At 50.0% G+C, this 8514-nt stretch overlaps 1 protein-coding gene across 8 annotated transcripts in view; it reads right to left on the bottom strand.

The window, feature by feature from the left end:
- LOC103824563 (interferon-induced very large GTPase 1-like) overlaps positions 1-8514 on the bottom strand; it is a 62454-nt gene that overhangs the window by 10297 nt on the left and 43643 nt on the right. The window contains exons 1-2 of one of the 8 annotated variants that reach the window (XM_050972784.1): positions 5230-5335; positions 247-323 (exon numbers count right to left, since the gene is read on the bottom strand). The exons of 6 other annotated variants lie outside the window; for them this stretch is intronic. The gene's annotated coding sequence lies outside the window, so the exon portion shown is untranslated. Of the gene's footprint in view, positions 1-246; positions 324-5229; positions 5368-8514 lie in introns of those variants that run through there. One more of the 8 variants, XM_050972783.1, reaches the window with a different exon arrangement.

The following is an 8514-nucleotide window of genomic DNA, read 5'->3' as shown; positions in this document are numbered from 1 at the left end:
GCAGGGGGAAATCCACCTTGTCCCTGCCCACAGCTGTGTCTGGGACATCCGGATGGCCCTTCAGGAGAGACTGGAAATGCTGGAAGCTGACTTGGAGAGGTGTCCTGGTCTCACCCGCCCCAAATCAGGAATGCCACGATGAGACAAGGGTGGCCCAGGATTCTGTGTGGGGTTGGGGACCAGGGGCTGCTCTTCCTTCCACCAGGGGTGATCAACACAGGGACTTTGCAGCACAGTGGGTCTGACCTGAGATCCTGTTGCCGTAATGGTTTTTTTCTTTTTTTCCAGTCCTGTTTTTTCTTTCTTCAGCACTGTGACCAGGGCTTGCCAGGGTTATAAATGACAATGTAGTTGGCTTTCACATTTATGTATTGGCTTTTCCAAGTTATTATTGATCAGAATGATTTTGATATAGTACTATTTGTAACCCCTTTTAACTGTTTTAATATAGTATAATCTGACAGCTTTAATATGCATGTTATAGATTAAATAATTAGCAGTGTGATAAATGTATATAGTATAGCTTAAGCCTTTGCAAAATATTAAAATAGAGATAATGTAATGTTAAATTCATTTCTTTGTGTAACTAACTAAGATAACAGTGTGCAATAGCTATGTTGATTCAATGTACTTGTGTACTGTCTTATCTGAATGATAACACTGACAAGAACCAGGAGAATAAACACCAAAACAAAAATGCAAGAAGGAGGCTTTCATTACTTCTCGAGGCTCTGTTCGATTGTTTGACATTTTCAGATAACTTCCAAGGAAGTTATCTGAAAATGTCAAACAATCGAACAGAACCTCGAGAAGTAATGAAATATATGACTTTGACCTACAGAATAGAATGAAGACAAGTCAAAGGTCAAGCCAAGCAAAAGTATTCCCTGAGCATGTAAACTCACAAGAATATTTGACTATGTATAGTCCTTATGAACATGCATTTAAGCAATGTAATGAAAAAGTAATAAAAATAATTGTTTTAAGCTAATGGTGTGCTTTTGGCAGTTTGCCAAGCACCCCAGTGCTAGGTCCTGTCCCTTCTATCCCTTATTAAACTTCTAAAATTTTTAAAGAGTGAACTTCATTTCTCACACCAGCTTGCTTCTCTGTTCCTCTGCTGCTTGGGAGCCCTGAGCCACTGTGTGCTGTGCTGAGACCTGGGAGCGCCTCCAGCCGCACCAGGCCCCACCTCAGGCCCAGCCATCACCGATGAGCCATGCAAAGGCGAGATCCCCACCTGGCCCCCACTGCTTTGGGGTTTTTTGCTACACTTTGATTCACCACTGTGGGTTTGCACTGACACTGAGAGCGGCTGCTCCCTGTGGGCTGGCCAGGGGAAGCTGGCTCCCCTGTCCCCTGTAGCCAGAGCTGCCACTGCCAGTGGAGAGGCGGCCGAGCTTGTGCCACAGTGCCCCCTGCAGCCGCGAGGGAATCACTGCACCCACCCTGCCCAGCCGGGAGCCAGCAGCGCCCCTGCTGGCTGTGCCCAGAACTGCACTGCAGGGGCTGTGCCTGACAGGTGAGACAAGGCTGGAATTGGGTTTCTGGTTTTGGTTGTTGCTTCTGCTGTTGTTTGTATCTCTCGGTACACACATATATTATAGATACATAGTATAATATTGGCTTTTTGCAAATATTAAAATGGATTTTGTATGTGTGATGTTAAAGTAACTTTGTTATAAATATATTGTTTGTATTTACGTTGTTTATTAAGCTTAGACATAGTAGTGAAATAGCTATGCTTGTGTTAAAACGCCTGCTTGGATGGGATAACATCCAATGAACATAGGATAAGGATACCTGCCAGAGATATGCAAACTATCGGCATCTACCATCTGAAGGCAGTGTTGACCAAGGCCTGAACTGGAAACGATAAAGAGAAGGAGCCAAAACCACAGCCGAGAAACACGCACGATCTAAAAAGGTGGATCCAAGGAAGGGCCAGGTAAAATGGTTCCTGGAAAATGTAAACTACTTTATGGATATACATAAGAGTCTATGAATATGCAGCAGGCTGATGTAATGGAAAAGGTATTTAAGGGGTATCCCCAAAGGTGATGCTCTTGGCTAAGTGCCAAGACGCACTTGGCCATAATCTTTGCTTTACTGTCTTCGTCTCCTATTGTCCTTTATTAAATTTTTAAAAATTTTCACAGGAGACTGAACATGCTTTTCACATATATATACTCTAGTAAATACCTGTTATTCCTTTCCCTGTATCTTTGCCTAAAAGCCCCATAATTTCAGAGCTGTAATAATATGGAGTGAAGGGAGTCATATTCTCCATTCCAGGAAGGTTCCAGGACACCTGTCTTTTAAACCAGAACAGGTCCATCACTGCTGGTCAATTTGGTTGAAAAACCCCTGAAGCACAAGGCAGTCATGGGTCACAGCAACTACAGACTCAAGAGAAAATGTCCTGCTTGTCACCCTAAATTTCCTTTCACAAGACATTAACACATGGAGCTGATCAAGGACAGCCAGTTAATCTGAGTGTTTTGGATTTCAGGAAAGCTTTGGATCCTGCCTCTCTTAGGACCATGGTGTGTCCCTTCCAACTCCGGCCGTTCCAGCATTCTGTGATTCTAACTGAGATAAACTTGAAAGAATTTAGAGATTTTAGAGGAACTGAGGTTTTAGTTAAGATTTTAGAGGAACTGAGATCTTTGTTGAAGATAAGCTTTATTAGAGTTAATTATAATAAATGAGTGGGCCTCAATGAAGTTAAGAGTTAGTAGTTAACTAATAATTGATTGCTTGTCAACATAGTGTTTTGTTAGCTGGGTTTTTAATGAAGAATATAGAAACTGATAAATAGCTTTTAGGAACATAGGACAATTGTAGGCCTCCTCTGTTCTGAAACCAATTGAAGGCAGGGAATGGGAGTTCTACCAAGGGTTCATTTGTCATATTTGCATTGAAAAGGTAGAAAGGTCAGAACGAGGAAGACTTCCTTTACTTCCTCATTTTGGGACCCCTCCCCATGAAAGGGCCACTGGCCCATTTCAAGGAACAAACTACGCATGCTTAATAGCTTTTGAACTAATTACCATACCAAGTGGGGAATGGGATGTGCCAAATTTATGAATGTGCATTTGTATTTTGAGTATTCAACACTTGTATAGATAAAAGGACTCTGTAATCACCTGTAAATTGGGTGTGTATTTGGGAGCTATCCCCACATGCTGCCCAGCGTTGCAATAAACATACACTTTCTAACTTTAAACTGTTAGAGAGTCTTTGTCTGTCACAGTTAGATATTGGTAATAAATCAATATCCATAATTTTAATAAATCATAACCCTAAAGGACCTGGCACTTTCGCTGGACACCTGCCTTTAATCCTTTGGGGTTTTTGACACTGTCACACAACCCTGAAGACTGCTTCAGTCTCAGTTCAACTGGTTACAAGGGAGATTTATTCCTTGTAAAAATTCCTTCTGAGCATTCAACTTCTGTCCCACCAAGGCCACAGCACTCTCACCAGCACAGTTATTGATCCCAGGGGATTGGATTCAGGTCTAATAGATCCAAGGGCTCCTGCACCCTTCCAGAGCCTTCAGGGGCAGCTTTCCCTCAGGAATGCCTGCAGATTTGGGCAATGTGGGCAAGGGCTGTGGGCTCTGATTCCCCTCACCCACCTCACTGCAGATGCTCCCATTGCTCCCACCCTTGGCTTCCCAGAAGACACTGGCAGCCAATGGCCCCAGCTCAGGGGACACAGCACAGCAGCACGAGGCTGGGGGCACATGGCAGGGTGTGGAGAAGAAGGAGCTGGGGCCTGCCCTGGACAACATAAACTCCAGCCCAGCCACACCCTGAACCTGCCCCCAGGCACCCTTGGCATTCCCTGTACAATTTCCCATTGCTGCAGGAATAGGGGAAAAGCCCCATGCGACTGTGTCAGTGCCCGCAGAGAGGCACAGAGCACATTCAGAGCATAACTCTGGACCAAATTCCTCGTTGGAAGCAAAGGAGGGAAGCAGCAAGGCTGGCAGCATAACCTGCCATGGGAATGCCTGCACCCTGTTTCAAAGGAACAGCCCCCCAAGAGTGTTTTGCCCAGCCCTGCCCCAGGGAAAGGGGCTCTGGGTATTGCTGGCCAGGGACTATGTACAAACCATGAACTGGGCGGGACTGCTGTGGAACATGCCTTTAGCTGTTTTATTTTTTTAACATCAGTCTCATGACATGGTTAAGACAATGGTAAGATGCCAGCAGCTCACATCCCAAGCAGCAGACAAAGAACTTAATGTTACAACTTACTTTATAACTTTTTTGACCAATCACACAAAGCTAAAGCATATTGATAGTGGTTCCATCCAACTACTATAAGCACACGTAACTATACTTAAAACAATGCTTGCTTATTTTGAATACAATACCTGCTTGTAAGCCTTAAAGCACAATGCACAAAGCTCCATTATTAAATGTCAAACTTCCTAATATCTTGCTAGATAAACTTTAATGCAGCTTAGGAAGTTATCCTAGACAAGCATTAATACACAGACAATTGTTTTACTCGTCCTTGCTTTTCTACTTTTTAAATAATTTTTCTGTTGACCTGTCTCATGGCTACTGCTTAGCCCTAATCACAGTTCTGCTGTCTCTGAGACCTGTCTTTTGCAGCTTTCTCAAAACCCTCTGATTTTGTGGATTCCCATGCTGGGAACACTGCTGCCTTTGTGGGGCTGTCGCGAGGACCAGAGCGCTCTGGGTGGTGCCGCTTAGAGTGTAAGAGAGGAGAATCCCAGCCTCCCTGCATGGGGAGAAACCAGGATCCCCTGGGCTTGTGGAAGACTGGGATGTCCTGTGCTGGCCCCTCATCACAAAGGAGCTGTGCGAGGCCAGGAACCTCCCCAGCATCCAAGCCATCGCTCCTGCCTTTAGGAGAGTGGAGGCATCTGCTCCCACCTCTGACCCCGGCCCCCTCCCAGCTCAGTCTCCGCAGTGCACACGGCTCCCCCGAGCTCCCCCAAAGCAGTGCCAGCAAAGGCAGCTTCCTACAGCCCATGCTTGGGGCACACGGTGCCCGCCCGCTGCCCTCAGCCCCCTCTTCTCCTGCCCTGCCGTCTCCCCAGCCGTGGCAAAGCACAGAGAACAGGAGGCAGGAGAGCAACAAGATCCCACTCCCTGCTGCTCCCAGCTCCCAGTCCCGCAGCTCATCCCCATGCCCATGCCCATGCCCATGCCCATGCCCATGCCCATGCCCATCCCCATCCCCTACCTTCTCCCTCCTGTCGCCGCAGTTCCCGGGCTGGGAGAAGCCCGTTCCAGCCCCTTTTTATGCAGCCCTGGCTCTCCAGTGGGTGCAGCTTCACCTGTTCAGAGGAACCGGGGTAATTCCAGGAAATCAGATGTTTTACTGCAGCCGAGTGTGAAAGTGAAACCACTCTTTTGGGGTCAGATAACTGAGTAACAGTCTAAATTCCACACTACCTCACAATCAACACTCATCTGTTGCAGACCTCTGACCCTTAACTCCTGTGTTGACTGCTGGTAAAAATATTGCAATCTATGAGAGTTGGATATGCATACAGGGAAAAAAGCAGGACAGGGTCCTTGGAAAAGAAACGGGAAGGACGGAAGAAGGGGGAATGGCTTTCCACTGCCAGAGGGTAGGGTTAGATGAGATATTGGGAAGGAATTCTTCACTAGGAGAGTTGGGAGATGCTGGGATGGAATTCCCAGAGAGGCAGTGGCTGCCACATTCCAAGACAGGGACACCTTCCACTGTCCCAGGCTGCTCCAGGCACCGTCCAACCTGGCCTTCCGTAAACACCTCTCCAGCAGAGGAAGCAAAGAAGGAACAGGGCCTGGCTGCAGCTTTCTTGGCAGGGGACACCCCACACCTGACAGTAACAGAGCCTTGGGGTTTGGCAGAGGACATTCAGCACCCAACCAGAGCAGGGTGCCTGGATTGCTTTTCCCTTGGCATGTGGACACACAAATCCTGCTCCACGGCCTCAAAACAAGCACTGGAGTTTGGATATGGAGACCTCCAGCCTGACAGGAGCAGCCATCACCTGGGCCAGGCTGACAAGTCACAAGTGCTGGAGCAGACACAGCTGGCATTTGTCTGGCCTCAGGGGAAGCCTCAGCAGCTGCCAGGCAGGGCTGGGACACATCACCTACAGAGCATGGATTGGGTCCCTCTGTTCCCTGTTTAGCTGAGCCTGTCTCCAGAGGGATATTTCCTCCAACCAAAGAATTCCCTGCTGCAGGAGGGTTACAGGCACAGAATCCCAGGATCACTGAGGTTGGAAAAGACCTCCCAGTCCCTTGAGTCCAACTGGTGACTGTTCCTCACCTTGTCCCCAGCCCAGAGCACTGAGTGCCATGTCCAGGCATTCCTTGGACACCTCTAGGTAGGAGTTCCCACCACCTCCCTGGGCAGCCCCTGCCAAGGCCTGACCACCCTTTCCAGGAAGAAATTCCTCCTGATATCCAATCTGATCCAGCCCTGGCCCAGCCTGAGGCCACTTCCCCTTGTCCTGTCCCTGTTCCCTGGGAGCAGTGTTTGACCCCCCTGGCTGTCCCCTCCTATCAGGGAGTTGTGCAGAGCCACAAGGTCCCCCCTGAGCCTCCTCTTCTCCAGGCTGAGCCCCTTCCCAGCTCCCTCAGTCTCTCCTGGGGCTCCATTCCCTTCCCTGGACATGCTCCAGCCCCTCCAGGTGTCTCCTGTCAGGAGGGGCCCAGAGCTGTCCCCCGCACTGGAGGTGCCCCAGCAGTGCCAGCACAGGGACAGGCACTGCCCTGGCCCTGCTGCCACCCCAGAGCTGGCACAGACCAGGGGCCAGTGGCCTCGGATAGATCTGGGCTCACGTCCAGCTGCTGGCACAGCACACCCAGGAAATCTTCTCTGGCTCCATTAAACCATAACACCCTCTCTACCAGCACTGCACCTTGTACCACATGGCTTCCTCGGGCTCAGGAGCTCCTCAGTGTCCCTTCAGGAGCAGCCAGAGAACCATTCCCTCTCTGCCCCTGCCAGCCTGGGACAGCAGGAGCACACTCCTGCCTCGCCCCCAGCCAGCAGGAACGTGCACACTGCAAACTGAAACCATCTGCACTCCTGACTCCATGGCAGGAGTGACCCAGCCAGGGCTGGAGAAGGCTGGGGATCATCCTGCATGAAGCTCCTCTGCTCCTGCTCTCTCAGCTCCAGGGACACCAGCTCCTCTCCAAGGACAAGCTCCTTCCCTGTTGGGGACATGTTGCCTCCTCCCCATCCCCCCAAATGCACTTGTTTTTCTCCAATTTGCTGGTGTGTGGCCAGAGAGCTTCTGCCAGGCACAGCTGAGAGGCTGAGGCTCAGCCAGACCCTGGCACTGGGTACCCAGAGTAGCTGTGGCTGTCCCTGGATCCCTGGAAATGTTCCAGACCAGGCTGGACTGGGCTTGGAGCAACCTGGGACAGCGGAATGTATCCCTGCCTATGGCTGGGGATGTCACCCAAGAACAAGATCTAGTTTGGCAGGAAGAGATGGGAATGGCGTGGGTCCCATGGATATGACTGTAGGGAGCAGCCATGGGGCAGGAGAATGGCAGTCCTGAGTTCTATGGGAGCAGTTCCTGGGCTGTTCCTGCTCCTGGGAAACCCACTGCCCCCCTCTGAGCTCCTTTAGTTTGGGGGACAGCCCCAGAGCTCACTGTATGCGTTGACACATCACCACTGCCTCCCTGGACCCCAGCCCAAGAGGAGGAGAAGGTCCCAGTCACACTCTGACCCCTGCAGCAAGGCCGGTGTTCTATGTCACACACTGTCCCACCTTTACCACACTGGTCCATGCTGCACCCACCGCCCTCCCAATCCCAGCTCTCAATGGAAGCCTTCTGCCACAAAATCCTGGTTCCCTCTGCAGTCCCCCCAGCCTACAAACCTCGGGTCTCACTGTAGCCATCCTTCCAAACCCTGTGTTTCCCTGATACCACCCCCAATCTGGGGTCTCACAGCAGATCTCTCCATACCCTGAAACCCCATTTTCTCACTGGAGCCTCACCCCAAAACCCTGGCTTCCTTGCAACCCCTGTGCCATGGTTTGACACCAGCCAAAACCAGGTAGCCGCTAAGAAAACTACTGACTCATGCTCTCCTGCTGTAGTTGAGCAGAGGAGGGGGAAATGTGGAGGTCAGTAAACCAGCTGAGGAGAAGCTTACCATCCTCCCCTGGAGGGACAACCCTTAAGCAACAACCTCCCTAGCCCTGGCAGGACAAAATCTTCCCCCAGAATGCATTGTTGCTCTGTGTTGATTCTATGTATCCCATTGGCCCTTCCTCTTTATTCCACCGCTGTGCCCTCATTTCACGCATTCTGATGTTCTGCGTGCCCCCCCCTTCCTTGCTATCCCTATATAAATCCCTGCTCTCTCTGCCTGGAGAGTTCTTTACCCTGGAACCATTCACAGTAGGAGCTCCATAAAGATCCTCCATGGAATCCCATACAAAGACTCCATCCCTTTCTTCAGTGTTGCTCATGGCTGAAAACACCCAAGAGCTGGAATCACTCAG

This window comes from Serinus canaria, chromosome 3 (genome assembly GCF_022539315.1).
Source record: "Serinus canaria isolate serCan28SL12 chromosome 3, serCan2020, whole genome shotgun sequence".
NCBI classification, from domain to species: Eukaryota; Metazoa; Chordata; class Aves; order Passeriformes; family Fringillidae; genus Serinus; species Serinus canaria.
The sequence above is the reverse complement of the archived record's forward strand: the minus strand, read 5'-3'. Positions and strand labels throughout refer to the sequence as shown.